Source organism: Delphinus delphis, chromosome 10 (assembly GCF_949987515.2).
Source record: "Delphinus delphis chromosome 10, mDelDel1.2, whole genome shotgun sequence".
NCBI classification, from domain to species: Eukaryota; Metazoa; Chordata; class Mammalia; order Artiodactyla; family Delphinidae; genus Delphinus; species Delphinus delphis.
Window position 1 is genome coordinate 14,423,472 of NC_082692.2, and position 18,429 is coordinate 14,441,900.

At 39.2% G+C, this 18,429-nt stretch overlaps 1 protein-coding gene and 1 pseudogene across 3 annotated transcripts in view; one reads left to right on the top strand and one right to left on the bottom strand.

The window, feature by feature from the left end:
• Nucleotides 1–18,429, top strand: part of RNF144B (ring finger protein 144B) — a 610,854-nt gene that overhangs the window by 246,251 nt on the left and 346,174 nt on the right. For all 3 annotated transcript variants that reach the window (XR_009520985.1, XR_009520984.1, XR_009520983.2), the window contains one exon: nt 4,199–4,280. The gene's annotated coding sequence lies outside the window, so the exon portion shown is untranslated. The remainder of the gene's footprint in view (nt 1–4,198; nt 4,281–18,429) is intronic.
• LOC132432796 (dnaJ homolog subfamily A member 1 pseudogene) lies at nt 129–1,454 on the bottom strand (annotated as a pseudogene).

Below are 18,429 nucleotides of genomic sequence, written 5' to 3' on the forward strand. Positions count from 1 at the left end.
TTAAAACACTACTATAATTGAATATTAAAACAAACAATAGCAAGTAGTGAGCATGTTATGATTATAGTCCTTCAATCAATCACTACTGCAAGTAAAATGCCAGCAGTGAGTGTTATTCGCTGGCCCCATTAGGAGGTCTGACACTGAACACCACCCCGGAGATGATGTTCATCATCCTCATGCTTCTCCATTGTAATGGCGCCGTCTTTCCTGATTTGGATCAAAGTCCACTAGTTCTACCTGGTCCATTTCATCAGTCTCTTCTACTTCCTTCCTCTCAGGTAGGAGTTTTTCCAGCAAAGAGAGTTTATCCGAGGAGAGAAAACCATTCTCAGGAAAGTTTACCTTAAATTCAATGATTAGGCGACCCTTTTCATATGGTCTACGATAAATTGGCATGCCTTCATTTAGCACACACTAGATATCTCCATGCTTGACAATCTGACCTGGATGAGAAGTGATGACTATGGTTCGGTTGTCAAGAGTAGATATTGGCTTTTGGAAGCCACACAATGCCTCAACCAGCTGTATGTCCAGACACATGAAAATGTCTTCTCCTTGTCGAGTAAAAACAGCATGGTCCTTCTGATCTAAAACGATGATAATATCTCCTGACTCCAGTCCTGGTTCTTGGTCTCCTTCACCATGGAATGTTAACTTCTGGCCATCTTTCATGCCTTTGTCAATATGAACTTCTAGAATTTTCTTCTCTCGAACTATCTTCCTTCCATTGCAGCTTTTACATCTATCTTTAGGACTGATCCGCTCCCCATGGCCCTGGCACTCCATGCAGATAGACTGAATTTGCTGAACCATTCCAGGTCCTATCTGATGAATTCTTATTTGCATTCCAGTACCTCGGCAATTGGGACAGCACTCTACTGCTCCTTTCTTACCACCTCGGCCTTCACATTTGTCACAAATCACATTCTTTTGCAGAGCTAGTTTTCTTGTTGCACCATTATATAAATCTTCTAAGGTTACTGTGAGTTGATGCACAACATTTTTACCTCTCCTTTCTCTCTGCATCCTGCCTCCTCCTCCAAAAAACATATCGAAGATGTCCATGGGGGAGCCAAAACCGCCACCTGCTCCACCTTCTTTAATTGCCTGCTCTCCTCCTTTGTCATATAATTCCCTTTTCTTTGCATCAGAGAGCACTTCATAAGCTTGAGAAATCTGTTTAAACTTCTCTCCTTCATTTGGATTCTTATCAGGGTGGTACTTCAAGGCCAGTTTCCTGTAAGCCTTTTTCAGTTCTTCTTGGGTGGCATTGGATTTGACCCCCAAAACATCATAATAAGTGGTTTCTTTCACCATTTCTTACAGTCGGTGAGAGGGCCGATGCCGGTGTGGGGGAGCGGGAAGGACCGCGTTGCCGTGCGCAGCTCGGGCAGCCGCCGCTCCGCCGCCTTTTCACCGAGCGTTCTCTCCAGTCTCTTCTTTTAAGGGCACTAATCCCATCATGAGGATCCTACCCTCATGACCTCATCTAAACCTAAACCTAATTACTTCCCAAAGACCCTGCCTCCCAATGCCATCACTTTGGAAGTTAGGACTTTAACACATGAATTTTGGGGTCACACACATTCATCTCATAACCTGAATAATAACTTAAAGTCCCTAAAGAAACTGGCTATGGAATACTTGGCAAATGTATGTTTTCTTCTAACTTCCTCTTTTTGTCTGTAAGTAGCCAGTGAAATTTTCCAGCTCTCTGTGTTGGGGCATTGCATTAGATCATTTTCTTTGTGAAGTGGTGCTGGTATCTGGTAAGTGACTGCATGTTTAAGATACCCATAGTATCCAAGGACTGGTACACGCCAATACTCTCTTTCACTCTGGCAGTAGAAAGCTTGAAAATGGCAGTAATTGTTTTTATGTTTACAACAGTTTTTATGAATGTTTGGAGAGACAATTTTTAAGTAGCTTGTTGTACCTCTTCCCTGTTTAGAGTCACTACTGAAGCCTTACTAGAAATGGGAAATTTGCATGGTGTAATGGAGAGAGCACTACTTTAAGTCAGTGCTTAAATCTGACAAATTTGAATCTGTATTTAGGCTTCATCAGATACAGTTTATAGTGTTTGGAATATTATTTCACCTTCATGAAGTTCGGTTTCGCCATATCTCAAATGGAGCTGAAAGTTTATTTTTAAGATCAAATGGGGTATATGTGTGTATATATCTATATATCAGTGTAAGGAATTGAGGAGGGAAAGAGCTATGACAGAAAGGCAATGTTCTTGCCATATAATATGTGAAGATAAAACCCTAAGCTACTCACAGTGTGACTGTGTGCAAGTCACTCATCCCCCATGGGACCCTAATGCAGTGTCTTGATTCATTTGAAATCAGTGTGTATTCACAGAATGCCTGGCCTGTTTAACACAACATAGCTGAAATCAGAGCTCTACCTTATGTCAAGGTTTTATCCTACCAGGTGGTCTTTGAGTTAATTAGCCATCTTGAATACTGTGCAAATGTTTTTACTGAATTCTTAAAATAAGACCCCCAAATCTCCCGCTTAGCTTGGGACTATGCAAAAAGAGTTTACTGAAGCATGTCCAGATATTTCATAACTAATGTACTGTTTTTACCTTTATTAGCAAAGGGCAAACAGAATTCTAAGTCTACCCTTTAGTTACACCCCCTTAGTTCCTATAAATGTCTTAGAAATGTCCCCAGTCTCAGGAAACCTTGGTATGAGAAGCTCTACTTAGAATCATTATCTTGGATAGGTAGAATGAGTTAGCTAATCTTCATTGCATACTACCACAGGTCATGCTGTGGCAAAAGGAGGGTAGCAGACACACACTTGGATGACCCCCTAATGATCACATCCTTGTGTAATCAACTCCCCTTGAGTGTGAGTGGAAGCTGTGACTTGCTTCTAACTGATAGAATATGGCAAAGGTAATAGATGTCACTCCTGTGATTATGTTATAGTATAAAATACTGTCTTGCTGGTAGACTAGCTCTTGAGACTCTCTCTTTCTCACTGGATTTAAAGAAGTTGGCAGCCATACTGGGGGGGGGTGGTCCATGTAGCAAGAAGCTGGGGTAAGCTTTTAGGAGCTGAGGGTGACTTCCAGTTGACAACCAATTAGAATCCTGGGCCCTTGGTCCTATTGTAAGGAAATGAATTCTGCCAACAGCCTGAGTGAGCTTGGAAGTGGATTCTTCCCCAGTCCAGCTTCCAGATGAGATGATAGCTCCAGCTGACACCTTGATTACAACCTTCTGGGGCCCAGAGCTGAGGACCCAGTTAAGTTGTGCTTGGACTTGTGATCCACAGAACACATGACAAAATGATACGTATTGTTTTCAGTCTCTAAGTTTGCAGAAATTTGTTACCCAGAAATAGATAATTTATATAATAAAGTAGATATTCTATTTTATGCAATTTTCTCTCTCTATATATATTTATAATTGGAAAAATAGATTTGTATTCTATATTTAAAAATATTTTCAAGTTACTTTCTTTTTAGTATAAGAAGCAAAGAAAGCAGTAATAGTATCTTAGCAAATATTATAAACCACATCTAAAGTACTATGCTCTTAAACCTGCTCTAAGCCTTTAAATGTACAAAGCAGGTGTGAACTTTAAAAACAGTTTTCTACCCCATGTGTGTAGTCTGCTACACTAACATTTGGGGTTGGGAGGGAAAGGAGACGTTATGAAATGTTCATTGATGTGTGATACACTGATTGCATATGACAACTTCCTTTCAGCAAGATATAGTGCATTCAACCATTTTGAGTTTTATTTAGTATTTTTTCTCCCAGAAATCATTATAGATGCTTTTAGTTTGGTAACAGACAGATTGGCAAAAAAATAGATGATTGGCAAAAGTCTGGGCTCTGGAGATCTCATGAATTAGGTATTGCCCTTGTACAGCCTCAAAGAGTTTCCATAGGTGGGAACTTGCCTTTCTTCTTGGTGAGTCCCAATATTCTCCTGGGTTAAGCCCGGGATAGGAAGCCGGGGCCCAAGTACTAAAGTTTAATGAGCCGGTCATGCAACAACAGGAGATCCAGCTCCTCGGAGTCTGAGATGGTTTCTACTTCACAGCACAAAGCCACTTAATAGGAACACATAAAACCTTGCTTCTATTTTTTCTTCAAGAGAATGTACAGAATTTATCAGAAAAGGGAATACAACTCAAATTCACAGAGTGTTTCTTCTTTTCAAACAGCGTATCAATGAATACAGGCATACCTTGGAAAAATTGCAGGTTCAGTTTCAGATCACCACAATAAAGCAAGTATCACAATAAGGTGAGTCATATGAATTTTTTGGTCTTCCAGTGCATATAAAAATTATGTTTACACTATACTGTAGTCTATTAAGTGTGCAATAGCATTATATCTAAAAAAATACATACATTAATTAAATACTACTTTATTGCTAAAAAATGTTAAGTTTCATCTGAACTTTCAATGAGTCATAATCTTTTTGCAATAGTTACATCAAAGATTGCCGATCACAGATCACCATAACAAATACAATAATAATGAAAAAGTTTGAACTCTTGTGAGAATTACCAAAATGTGACACAGACATGAAATGAACAAATGCTGTTGGAAAAATGGTACCAATAGACTTGCCTGACACAGGATTGCTACAAATCTTCATGCCTTAGCTGCATGATGGAACCTCCTGAGAGATTTAAAAATCCCGATGCCCAAGTCTTACTACAGAATTATGTCAGAACCTCTGGGGCTAGGTTGAAGTCATCAGTTCTTTTTTTATTTTTTATTTTTTATGGTACGTGGGCCTCTCACTATTGCGGCCTCTCCCGTTGCGGAGCACAGGCTCCGGACGCGCAGGCTCAGCAGCCATGGCTCATGGGCCCAGCCACTCCGCGGCATGTGGGATCCTCCCGGACCGGGGCACGAACCCGTGTCCCCTGCATCGGCAGGCGGACTCTCAACCACTGCGCCACCAGGGAAGCCCCATCAGTTATTTTTGAAGCTTCTCAGGTGATTTTCAAGGTGAAGCTAGTGTTGAGAATTATAGGGACTTTAATTTCTATTTTAGACTCACATTTTCACTGTAGTCACACATTTGATGTCTTGAACTGAAATGTAATTCAGGTAAAACTCAGGAAATAAGCAAAAACACACAAAGAAACTGATAAAACCAAAGGACAAAATAACAGCAGCAGGACTTCCCTGGTGGTGCAATGGTTAAGAACTGCCTGCTAAAGCAGGGGACACGGGTTCGAGCCCTGGTCCAGGGGGATCCCTCATGCCACGGAACAACTAAGCCCATGCACCACAACTACTGAGCCTGTACTCTAGAGCCCATGAGCCACAACTACTGAGCCCCCATGCCACAACTACTGAAGCCCACGCACCTAGAGCCTGTGCTCCGCAACAAGTGAAGCCACTGCAATGAGAAGTCCACTCACTGCAATGCAGAGTAGCCCCTGCTCACCACAACTAGAGAAAGACCACATGCAGCCATGAAGACCCAACGCAGCCAAAATAAATAAATTAAAAAAAAATAACAGCAACAACTATATACTTTTATTCTCCCAAAGGTGCATTTACTCTTTCATCAGACACTTTATGTGCACCTATTTTAATTTTCATACCCTGCTAAGGACTGGTATTGAGGAACAACGACCCAGGCCCTGACCATACAGAATTTTGATGTATATAAATCAATAGTTATAACTTCAATAGTAGAGTTATTATTGAGTAATAAGTAGAGTGTTAGATAAGCATAGAAATGAGGAATATAATACAGATAGGGCTAGGGTTATGAGAGCCTATGGAATGAGTTGATACTTGATTTGAGTCTCAATGGAAGGAGATTGACTCAGATGGAAAAGCAGGGGAAGAGCATTAATAATATGATGGAACAGCATGTGTGAAGGCATAGGGGCAAAGGAAAAACATGGCCCTTGTAGGCAGAATAATGTCCCCCCCGCTACTCCCAAAGGTGGCCACATCTTAACCCCTGGAACTTGTGGACATGTATATTGCATAGCATGGGGAAATTAAAGTTGCAGGTGAAATTAAGTTTACTAGTCAGCTGACTTTAAAATAAGGAGGTTTTCTTGGATTATACAGATAAATCTGTATAATCTGTATATCAGATAAACCGGATAAATCACAAGGATTCTTTAAAGTGGAAGAGGGAGACAGAAAGGAGGTCAGAGTCAGAGAGAGATATGAAAATGCTACACTGCTGGCTTTGAAGCTGGAGAAAGGGGCCAGGAGCCAAGGAATGCAGATGGACTTGAGAAGCTTAAAAAGGCAAGATATCAGATTTTCCCAAAGAGCCACCAGAAGGAATGAAGCCCTACCAACACCTGGATTTTAGGCTTCTGACCTTCATAACTATGAGGTAATAAATCTGTGTTTTTCAAGCTACTAAATTCTTGGTAATTTGTTACAGCAGCAGTAGGAAGCTAATACAGTCCCTTGCAGGGAACTCCAAGTGGAGTTACATTTGTGATAAAGTGTTAGTGAGCTGTTGAATGACTTTCAGCAGGGTAGGAAATGAAGCAGAATCATATTGTAGGAAAGCCACACCTGTAGCAGTGTTGATAATGGTTTGAAATAGGGTTACATGCAGAAGGGAGCAGGATATGAATAGAAAGATTAGAGGGGAGACTAATGTAATTTGAGCAAGACTAGTAAAAAGAATGGTAATAGTTGCTTTTTTTGAGGACGTCCTTATGCATAATGTTGCATTTTACACCTTAAATTCTAATTTTTAAATCTTAAAAAGACCCCTCTCAAATGAAGTTTTAATACCCACATTTTATGGGTGAGGAAACTGAGGCTCAGAGAATTTAATAAAGTTGCACAGGATTATACAACTAATTAGTGGTGAGCTCAATTTGGAACCAGGTCTGTTGACCTCAAAGCCCATGGATTTTCCAGTATATCACTGTATCCAAAAAGAAAGACAGATAGCAGCTAACCTGAGAATGAATGAGAAGATTTTTAAAAGTGCAGGAAATCAGGGCCACTGGAAACAGTCTATAGCACTAGAGAAGCATTTGAGGGTTTTAGAATAGTAAATGAAGTTCAAGAAAATGAGCCTCAGTCATGAAGGGAAAAAAAGGTTAAACACTGACTTTGCTTTTTTTCTATTAAACATTTAAACTGTTTATAACTGTACCATCAACATTTAATAAGGATATAAAATATTTGCTGTCTTTGAGGGTCCGTACTGTTTAGTACCGTCTGATGGGTGAGGATTTAGCTGATATAAATCAGTGCAGAGTGGGTGCAGCTGGGTGTATTAGGTAATAGAGTACAACACCAAGTGGAAATCAAGAAGGATGGCTTGATTTCTGGGACATGTATTTCTGTAGGATAATAAAAGAAGTCACGGTCAGGGAAGTTCATAGATGTACTCAAACATCTACATAATTATGAAGGATGACCACGTGTGTGGTGGATGAACTTCAGCTCCTTTAGTATGTTGTCAAAAATCCTAACATTCTAATTGTTCTCAATAAGGCTGAGGATCACTGAACTATGCTTTGTTCATTTCTGCTTCTTCAATGCCTAATAGGGATTTGTTAACTTGACTAAATGCATATTAAAGTACATTTTTCATATAATTATTACTGGTTTTGGTTATATGCTGCTGCCAAGATTTTAGCCCTAATCAATTATAGCTCCAGTCCATTTATTTAATGATATCTTAAGAAAATCTAAATTCTTAGTTCGTACTATTAATTCATAATGAATATTGCCTGAGATAAGAGTGACTTTGATTGTGCTAGAATGTTTACTTTTATAATCCAAAGAGATTATCATTAAATTATATTTGCTTCAGTGGGATATGGTGTGTGCTATAACTGTGATGTCTGGTTTGAGTGTGATTTGGCTCACAAGGCCACAGTGGTGTGAATGTTTTCTGTGGATTCATGCAAAGAATTGAAAAAGAATATCTGAAAGGAGAGAAAAGCATAGATAGGGCTTCACCTCTTTAATCTCAAAAATGAACACACACCAGTGTTAACATGGACAGAGAGACACGAGATCCCCAGAAAGGAGAGTGAAATTGATGAGCTGACTCAGCAAATGCAGAGCAAAACAAAACAGCACAGACTAAAAAGTAGAAAAGCTGTCAATAGGTCAGAGGTTTAGAGATGCTGAGTTAAAGAGATATGACAGACTACTGAGACAAAGAAATTCTGCTCACTCATTACATGGATCAATAAGAGGGAGGCCATTAAAATACGTCCTCTTGTATGTGTTATAATACATCTGTCTAAAATCAGGCTCACTTCAGTTCCCAGACTGTTCATCTTTCAGACACAAGTCTTTTTTTTTTTTTTTAATAAAGTTTCCCTTTATTTGAGATTTTTAAAAAAATTTCTTATTTATTTTATTTTTGACTGCGTTGGGTCTTCGTTGCTGTGCACGGGCTTTCTCTAGTTGCAGCGAGCCGGAGCTGTTCTTCGTTGCACTGTGTGGGCTTCTCATTGCGGTGGCTTCTCTTGCTGTGGAGCATGGGCTCTAGGTGCGCGGGCTTCAGTAGCTATTGCACGTGGGCTCGGTAGTTGTGGCACGCGGGCTCAAGAGCACAGGCTCAGTAGTTGTGGCACAGGGCTTAGTTGCTCTGCGGCATGTGGGATCTTCCCGGACCAGGGCTCGAACCCGTGTCCCCTGCATTGGCAGGCGGATTCTTAACCACTGTGCCACCAGGGAAGCCCCAGACACAAGTTTTAAATCAAGCTTAGCTTGTGCTGAATCCTCAATATACATGCTTTCAAGGATTAGGTATGCATTAGGCGTTTATTAAATGCTGAGATTCAGTGAATACTATAGTAGCTAACATTTAGGGCAATTGGATTTTTTTTTTTTTACCAGTTTCTGGAGGTCCTCTTAGTTCAGGGGTCCCCAAGTGCTGACTCAGAGACTAGCTGTCTCAGAATCATTTTGAAAGAATATATAAAATACAGCTTTGTAGTTCCCTCCCCTGGAGATTCTGATTCAAAGTGTCTGAGAGTGCCCAGGCATCTGTATTTTTATAAGTGCCTGGAGATACAATGCAGGTGTTGGCAAACTTTTTCTGTAAAGGGCAAGAAAGTAAGTATTTCAGACTTTGTGGGCCATGTGCTCTCTGTTATAACCACTCAACTCTACCATTGTAGCCTGAAAGTAACCATAGGCAACACGTAGACAAATGAGCATGGCTGTGTTCCAGTAAAACTTTATTTACAACAGGCAGCAGGTTCCTCAAACAATTAAACATAGAAATACCATATGATCTAGAAATTTCATCCTAGACATGTACCCAAAACATCAAAAGCAGGGACTTGAACAGATACTTGTACACCCATGTTCGGAGCAGCATTATTCACAATTGCCAAAAGGTGGAAGCAGCACAAGCTTTTATCAGTAAATGAACAGATAAGCAAAATGTGGTACATACATACGATGGAACATATTCAGCCTTAAAAAGGAATGCAATTCTGACACATGCTACAACATGGGTGAACTTTGAGAACATTATGGAAGTGAAATAAGCCTGACACAAAAGGACAAACATTGTATGATTCCACTTATATGAAGTATCTAGAGTAGTCAAATTCATAGAGAAAGAAAGTAGAATCATGGTTACCAGGGGCTGGGGAGGGGAGAAATGGGGAGTTATTGTCTAATAGATACAAAATTTTGGTTTGGGATGATGAAAAATTCTGGAGATAGATGGCTGTGATGATTGCATAACAATGTGGATGTACTTAATGCCATTGAATTGCACTGAGGAAACGTAAATGGTGGATGTTTGTTATGTATATTTTACTATAATAAAAGTAGATTAAAAACATAATTAAGGAGCAGAAAAACAAAAAATAAAGAACAAATGGCAGAAGACACGGATTTGACTCATGGTTATAGTTTACCAGCCCTTGGTCTAATGGTTAGCCAGCGTAGGGAATCACCAGTAATAGTTTATTTCCTTTTGGATTTAGTATGGCAACCAAACCTTCACTCTTCTTTGATTTGAATTTTTTTTTTTCAAAAAGGAGAATCTCTGGTGTTTAACATTGTTACACAATCTTTGCCAACTTCTACGGAAAACAAGTTTCTCTTAGTGTCATATTCAGATAAAATTACATACTGTATTGTTATGATCTACTTTCATCTTCCAAAATCCATCTGCCACTAAATACTAGATAAAGTTTTCCAGGAGGAAATATTCCAAATGCATTGTATGCCTTCACTGTTTATTTCTCTCTTTGTCTATGTGTCCTTTGCCCTTGATTCTTGTGTCAGTTAAATTGCTTCTCTTCTTGGGCTTCCCTGGTGGTGCAGTGGTTGGGGGTCCGCCTGCCGATGCAGAGGATACGGGTTCATGCCCCGGTCTGGGAACATCCTGCATGCCACGGAGCGGCTGGGCCTGTGAGCCATGGCTGCTGAGCCTGTGCGTCTGGAGCCTGTGCTCCGCAACGGGAGAGGCCACAACAATGAGAGGCCCGCGTACCGCCAAAAAAAGAGAAGAAATTGCTTCTCTTCTCATACAGACAGAGAGGCTGGAAGTGTTCCTCCCCAACTATTCCTTGTTGAACAGTGGCGTGGAAGTCTGTCTCTGTCTTCTATGGAGACAGTTTGGCGATAAGTATTCTTCTCCAAATGCTGTTGATTTACTTATCTTTCCCCAATGATAGTTTAAATATCAAACTTTAACAAAGTGCCTATTCAGTTAACGAATTTGGAATGAGTGAATTTGTACAAATTAATATGGTTTTATTATTTATAAAGGAATCACCCACTATTTTTATATATAAAACTGGAATGATGTTTAACATGAGGCGATCATGGCTGTTTTATCTATAGAAATTTCTTCAATACAGCAAAATTTTGTACTTTAAAGACTGACATAAGAGTGAAAAGATGTAAAATTAGTTCCCTTATTCAGAACAACATCCTTCGTTCCCTCAGTTTTCTGACCCAACATCTGAGAGAAGTCAAAAAATTACATGTTTCCTAAAAGCTTTTGCACAGCAAAGGAAACTATAAACAAAACAAAAAGACAACCCTCAGAATGGGAGAAAATATTTGCAAATGAATCAACGGACAAGGGATTAATCTCCAAAATATATAAACAGCTCATGCAGCTCAATATTAAAAAAACAACCCAATCCGAAAATGGGCAGAAGACCTAAATAGACATTTCTCCAAAGAAGACATACAGATGGCCAAGAGGCACATGAAAAGATGCTCAGCATCACTGATTATTAGAGAAATGCAAATCAAAACTACAGTGAGGTATCACCTCACACCAGTTAGAATGGGCATCATCAGAAAATCTACAAACAGCAAATGCTGGAGAGGGTGTGGAGAAAAGGGAACCCTCTTGCACTGTTGGTGGGAATGTAAATTGATACAGCCACTATGGAGAACAGTATGGGGGTTCCTTAAAAAACTAAAAATAGAATTATCTTGTGACCCAGCAATCCCACTACTGGGCATATACCCAGAGAAAACCATAATTCAAAAAGACACATGCACCCCAATGTTCATTGCAGCACTATTTACAATAGCCAGGTCATAGAAGCAACCTAAATGCCCATTGACAGACGAATGGATAAAGAAGATGTGGTACATATATACAATGAGATATTACTCAGTCCTAAAAAGGAACGAAATTGGGTCATTTTTCTAGAGATGTGGATGGACCTAGAGACTGTCCTACAGAGTGAAGTAAGTCAGAAAGAGAAAAACAAATATTGTATATTAATGCATATATATGGAATCTAGAAAAATGGTACAGATGAACTGGTTTGCAAGGCAGAAATAGACAGATGTAGAGAACAAAAGTATGGACACCAAGGGGGGAAAGTGGGGAGGTGGTGGTGGTGATGGGATGAATTGGGAGATTGGGATTGACATATATATATACTAATACATATAAAATAGATAATAAGAAAAATAGCATGTTTCAATTAGTTTGGTAAAATAATACATTTATTATTTAGGGAACAGATTAATACTGAAAGAAGTATACTGATTCAATTGGTAAGTTCTTATTTTTATTTTTTTGCTCTGTTAGAGCAAAAAAATCCCTTTTCCTGTATTTGTTACTATTGCTTACACACCTCAGATTCCCACAACTAATGGTGGGAGTAAGGAATTAATGTAAGAAGGGGTGTGTGTGTGTGTGTGTGTGTGTGTGTGTGTGTGTGTGTGCGCGCGTGCGCGCGCATGTACGTGTGTGTATGTGTGTGTGTTGTATACTGAACATGCAGTTGCAAAGCCGTTTAGCTTGAGAGCAGTCAAAGTTCACATACATCTCCATGTGTTGTACAAGTTAAAGTTTGTGTACCTAGCCTTATCATGTTCCTAAGTTTCACTTCCGTTCCACTGACAGATTCTGGAGTGGGACACGGTTATACAATCTTGGATAGTCTTCCAAGAGTTGGCTCTTGTTTTAGAACTTGTGTCTCTGAGGGACATATCTGTGGTGATATTGAGGCCATCTGAGTGAGTCTTGGCCTTCACAAATTCGTGTGCTTAAGTACAGGTACTGATGTGCTTCCTTCATTCCCACACTTATGCAATAGTAAGAATCAGCACTTTCCTTGTCCGTGTAGGCAATGTGCTAGAGGTGCCAGGGGCAAGGAGATGAAGAAGGCACGATTAGAGGAGTAAGGGCCTTGACCTGGATTAATGATGGTGGAAATAAAAAGGAGTGATTGGAATAAAGAGTTGGTGGATGAGATAGCAGAGATTAGAAAAACAGCAATGGTAACATTTTACTGGTAAAGGAGCTTCTTCTGTATGCCAGGTCTGTGCTAATTGCCTAAACTCTCTCAGTCCTTAACAACACTATGAAGGTTCTGTTATTATGCCCACTTTACAGGGAGGTTGAGTAACCATAATTACAGAGCTACCAACTGTTGGAGCTGGAATTCAAACTCCGAGTTTAATTTCAGGGTCTAAGCTCTTAACCATATGACCAATCTATCGCATCTCTTAGAATGCTCGTCTTTGTATCTGTTTCATGTATTATTTCTTAAGCAGTTGGTGTCTAACTAGAAAGAAAGGTGTAGCAAATCCAGATCCAAAGTACAAGGTCATCATAATTAGTAAAAAAGTGACAATACAGGGGGGCGTAGCATGGAAGTAGATCAAGTATAGATGGACTATAATTTCTAACTCAAGGAAGCTTGTACTGATAGATGTATCCGTGGGAGTATTGCTTAATCTCTCTGAGCCTCATTTTTCTCAAGTGTGAATGGGTGTTAATTATATTATATAGTTTATAGTATTATGAGAATTAAATGAGATAATGCATGAAAAGTGCCTTGCAGAGGATAGGATCTCAATAAAGACTGCTCTATTTTGATAATGATTAAGATGAAATGTGCTGGCTAACTCCATACTGCAGAGTTATTCTGTTATTTGATTCTGGTTAAATAAATGATTGGTGATTATTGTTCATCATGTTTTTCTGTGGAACGCTTATTTGCTTGCAGAAGGGCTATGGAAGTTGTGAACTAACATCAAAACGAAAAAGCGTGAAAGAAAATTAAACAGATATTTATTGAGTAATCAAACTATCACTGATTTTTTTTTGTGGCAGTGATAGAACATAAACAACGTAATTTAAATTGCATTTCAAATCATAACAATAATTTGCAGTGTTTTAGAGAACATATTTCCTTCCCAAAGATGTCTGAGTGCTTTGCTGAAATATCTTAAAAACTCCCAGGGCTGAGTTCAAATTATGGCCCTCCCATCTCCTATGTATTGGCTATGGGGTCCTGGCAAGTCTTTTGCCTCCCTATGCCTCTTTTGCTTCATCAAACAAAACGATAATAGGCTCAAATTAATGAAGACCTTAGTGTCAGGCATTTATTTCACATTAATAACAACTAGCCTCCTCTTTTCCATTGACTCGCAAATAATACCAAACCCACTAAGAAAAAGTTTTCTTTATTCTTTCCACAAAACAAAAGATTGTCACAGAGGCCTCAATATCTGGGTCTCTTGTTTGTCATATCGGTTTTGAAAAAACCCTGCTTTCTTCAAGAGTGATGAGTCCAGCACCTTAGTTAAACAGCTTGCTTACAGGTTTTGTGATTTTAAAAAAGGAACACATTTCACAAATGAGAAACCTGTCTTGTAGCTGGTAGCTCTGTGGTGCTAGGTGACATGGAAGGGCATTGCTCTCTTTCTTGCCCAAAGCAAACTTCTAGGGCCATCTTTGTGACTCAGGTCTGATAGCCAGTGGCCAGCTGCCAAGAAAGCTAAGGCTGGAGGAGCTACCTTCAGCTTCTTCCCACCCTGGAAACTGGTCAACCTGACCCAAGCATATTGTTGGTGTTTTATTGAAAGGGTCGATTTGAGGAATGTTGGGTTTGCCATGCAGTGTCATGCCTCAAAGCCTTGGTTTCCAGCCTTTATTTATAAGCCTAATTGTTGCTATGGAAATTCAATATTTAAAGAGGTAATTATTGCTGATCTTGTTGCATGTGTCCGTTTCTGATGTCCAGCTGTTAGCTCTTTAGCTCCAGTCTAGCAGATTAATTACTGCTATTGATTACTTTGAGCTTCTCTCTTCACACCTGCAGTCTGTGTAATTAGCTGGTGGCCTCCTCTGAAAATTAGAAGCAGTTTCATTCTGGCACTTTGCCATTTCCCAGCCATGTGCACTGCACTGATGAACAAAAGCAAATCTATTTTAAATAGAGATATCTGGGTAATGAACTCTTTGTGTTTTTGAACTATCCGTGGATAATTCAAATTACCCTCTGTTAGCAAATATTGTAACTCATTTGATGACTATCTGCAAAGAAAAAATTCCAAAACACTGGTTTTTATTCCCATTTCCACCTTGTAGAAATTTGCTCCTGTGTGTGGTTTAAAAAAATCAAAACGACTTTCTAGTTCTGCTGCCGAGGGTAGTGGGGTACTGGAATAGATTTCCTAATGGAGCCCAGTGGAAGCAGATGAGTTTCACTCGAGTATTCCAGGCATCCAGATATCAATGTTCATCCTTTCGTTAGATTCACACTCCTAGTCTGAGAGACAAATCACCATTCTTGGGAGTCATTGTTATACATCGGGGATAAAAAATTTCCTATTAAAAATGATTTAGACAGAGATACGAGAGAGATATTATTGCAGGAGTCTTCAAAATTTTCTTCCCAACTTTATTTCAATTAGTAAGATACTTTTCCTTTCTGTTCATTGGAAACCAAATCTGACATTGCCAATTACCAACATCTAGACTTTTGCCTCCAATGTCCTATGATGATACTTTCTTATCTGTCGTGTGATGCTGCCTAAACACTCAGGAAATACAAGTTGGTAGTAGAATTAGGAGTGGACTTCCCAAGTAATGGCATGCAGTGATTACTAACATGGCCAGCTGTTCTTTTCTATGCTGACAGGGTCCCACTAATGTTCCCTTTAGCTATTTAACTTGTGTTGAGTTATTATACTAAGGGTTATTGCTTATTGTAGGAAAAAATAAAGTGCTTTCCTCCTGCCCATGGCATGCATCTGCCAGCTTTCAGTTGACGCTTTAAGTGGATACGTATGTCCCAAAGCCCACCCAGCACATGGAAGGAAAAAAGTTCAGAAAGTTATTACTTGTCAGAAAGATGAAAATATGCCACTTATCTCAAGCAAATGCATTTGTTGGGTCACAGCAATGTGAGAATGCTTCATCAGCTCCAATAAAGCTTCTGTGGAAGCAACGAAACGCAGCTTGCTTCTGTCTGGGGAGTCAGGTGGGAGATGGGCATGAAGCGGGAAAGAGTAAGAAGAGTAAGGGCATTCACTCATCAACTCAGTGGACCTTTGGGGCATCTAATGGGGAGGCTGAACACTGGCCCTCAGACCAGAAGGTCCCCAGCTGGAATCTCATCATTTCCACTGTTTCCAGATTAAAATTTAAATTGTGTGCTGCCATTTGGAGGCCTTCTGGGCAGGGTCTCACAGAGTCACCAGTTATTAGGAATGTCTCCTATTATCGCAACCCTAAAAGCTATTTGAACAGCAGCCTAATGTGATTGTGATTTCCAAGGACCATTTGCTGTTATTGCAGCTCTGCTCAGATGTGAGTGGGAGCAGCTAACCAAAGTTGCCTTCTCACAGTACCAGAGAGGAGAGTCTGAAGCACCAGAGAAATATTTTGCTGGCCATAAATATAAATTCACCCCAAATAAACAATCTTCTGTTTCCCCAGTTTGGGCAAGGTCATCTCTAATTCTGACAAATAGTGACATCTTTCCCTACCAGAGTATAAATTTTAGAAATTCGCACTAATTACAATTTCAACTCAACTGGAAATATGAAAGTTTTAAAGGGGTGTAAAATACAAAGTGGTAGTTGTATAAAACATTCCATACTTAAGAGATTATATAAAGCCTTTCAAATGACAGGAATTTTTGCATACATATGCATGTATGTTTATACATATATAAATATATTTATTTTGGATTTTTTGTTTTTGCAAAATTCAACATGCTTAACCTATGAAAATCTGAGGCTGTGCAGAGTATATGTATCATGAAGTTGGACATGTCACAGATCTCGCTGGTATACGGAGCTGCTTCGGCCATTGGTTTTTCAGCACCAGCAGAAGAGAAATAAAAAGTCTATCAAGTTAGGTTTTTTAAACCTGATTTTTGAAACCAATTAAGTTTTATAAGTCATGATGAAGGCTAAGTATTGTTGTTGTTGTGTTCAAAGTTACAGGGAGTATTTAACAAGTGCTCTATTACACCATCATAGGGTACACGAAAAGGCTAAGTGAAATGAGAAATGAGAATTTATCTAGTAAATAATAAAAATACTGTAGCTGACATGTATCAAGTGCTTGTCATGTGCATTGTGCTACGTGCTTTGATTACATCATCTATTCTAATCATCACACAAACGTATGTGTATTATGGATGCTGTTCTCTGGATGATGGGGACACTGTGATGAGGATGAAGCTGAGAGATTACATAACTGGACCATGGTTAGATCTGGTAAGTAACTTCACTTGTCTACCAAGCCAGACTTTTTACTCCTTTGGACATTTTATTCCAGCTATGCAGCCTTGATGATATTTTGCTCCATTTATCTGGATTCTTTAATATTTGGATCAGCCAAATGAAAAATCTACTCATAAGCCTGGTGTCTTTGGGCCCAACTAATATTACTTAAGCCCTAGTCTAACATTTTGATTTTCCTCAATTTATTGTGACTTATTACAAGTAGTTGTGCTAGGAGTGGCAAGATCGTGTTATCTTGTCTGTAAGGAGAGGGCTCACGTTAATGAAATGTGGGGATGGAGCAGAACCAGGCATTTGTGCAACTGTTGCCTGATCTGGGTCAGGCAGAATGTTCAGTGACTGTCTTAAGTTCTCCTGTGGGGAAGCCTTTTTGCTGGAAGAATCACAGACTAGTATTTATTCTGTTACTAGAAATGCAGGGAAAATCTCCCTCCCCCCAACTTTGCTGTTGTGTCTTTCTTACTGTGTACAATTACTCTTGTTTCACTTGGATGCCTGAAAAATTTATTTTTTAAGGAAACAATCAGAATAAGGTCTCCCTCTTTATGTATAATATGCATACATAGAGTGTATTTTGCTTTTTCTTAAATATATTTTGTTATATATGTGTGTGTGTTGCTGTTATACACACACACACACACACACACACACACACACACACACACACACACACACAGTTCCACACAGTATTTCTAAGACGTTTTCTGGCAAGGGCTTTTGAGAGAATGAAGGGCAGAGCCTTCTCAGTGTCAGTATATGTGTAGATATCTTCAGATTCTATGAAAGCATCTTCATTTTTTCAATCATGGATTACTGTTTGAAGGGGAGCTGTTTTATGATTTGTAGCACACGTCAGATAACCTTCAAGGAATTCTCTTGTGAAAACATAGCAAGTCAGATTTTCCTGATCTTATGTTTTCCCTTTCTATGTCTAATAATATCCCATCCTTAGCATCAACTGTCACCCTAATGAGCTGAAACTACATTAGCAAAATCTTAGGCAGATAAATTGACTCAGACCTTGGTTTGATGGTCTTACTTAAGACATTCAATTAATTCTGTTTTGCTACAAGCTAATTTATGACTTTGTATTTATTCAAAAAAAAAGTTGAAGATACAAAGCTGTGGGAGACAAAATAATGAATTATTCTACCTTCCTTCATGTGCTCATCATGTGCTCACTACAGTAAGGGAAGAAGAGAAAGAAGAAAGACATACTTTTGATGTTCGGTATGTGGCTATTTTCTTGTCATATCAGACAGTCTTTAATTGGTATAAACATATTTATATCCCTCTAGGAGATACTAATTAGTGTAATAAATGTTGGCTTATTAATTATTGTTAAAATTTTTTTTATTTACCCAGTAAATAGTTTTTATCACTTTTTTTCCTTTCCTGTCTCCTTCCCTTCCCCCCCACCCTCCTTCCTTCC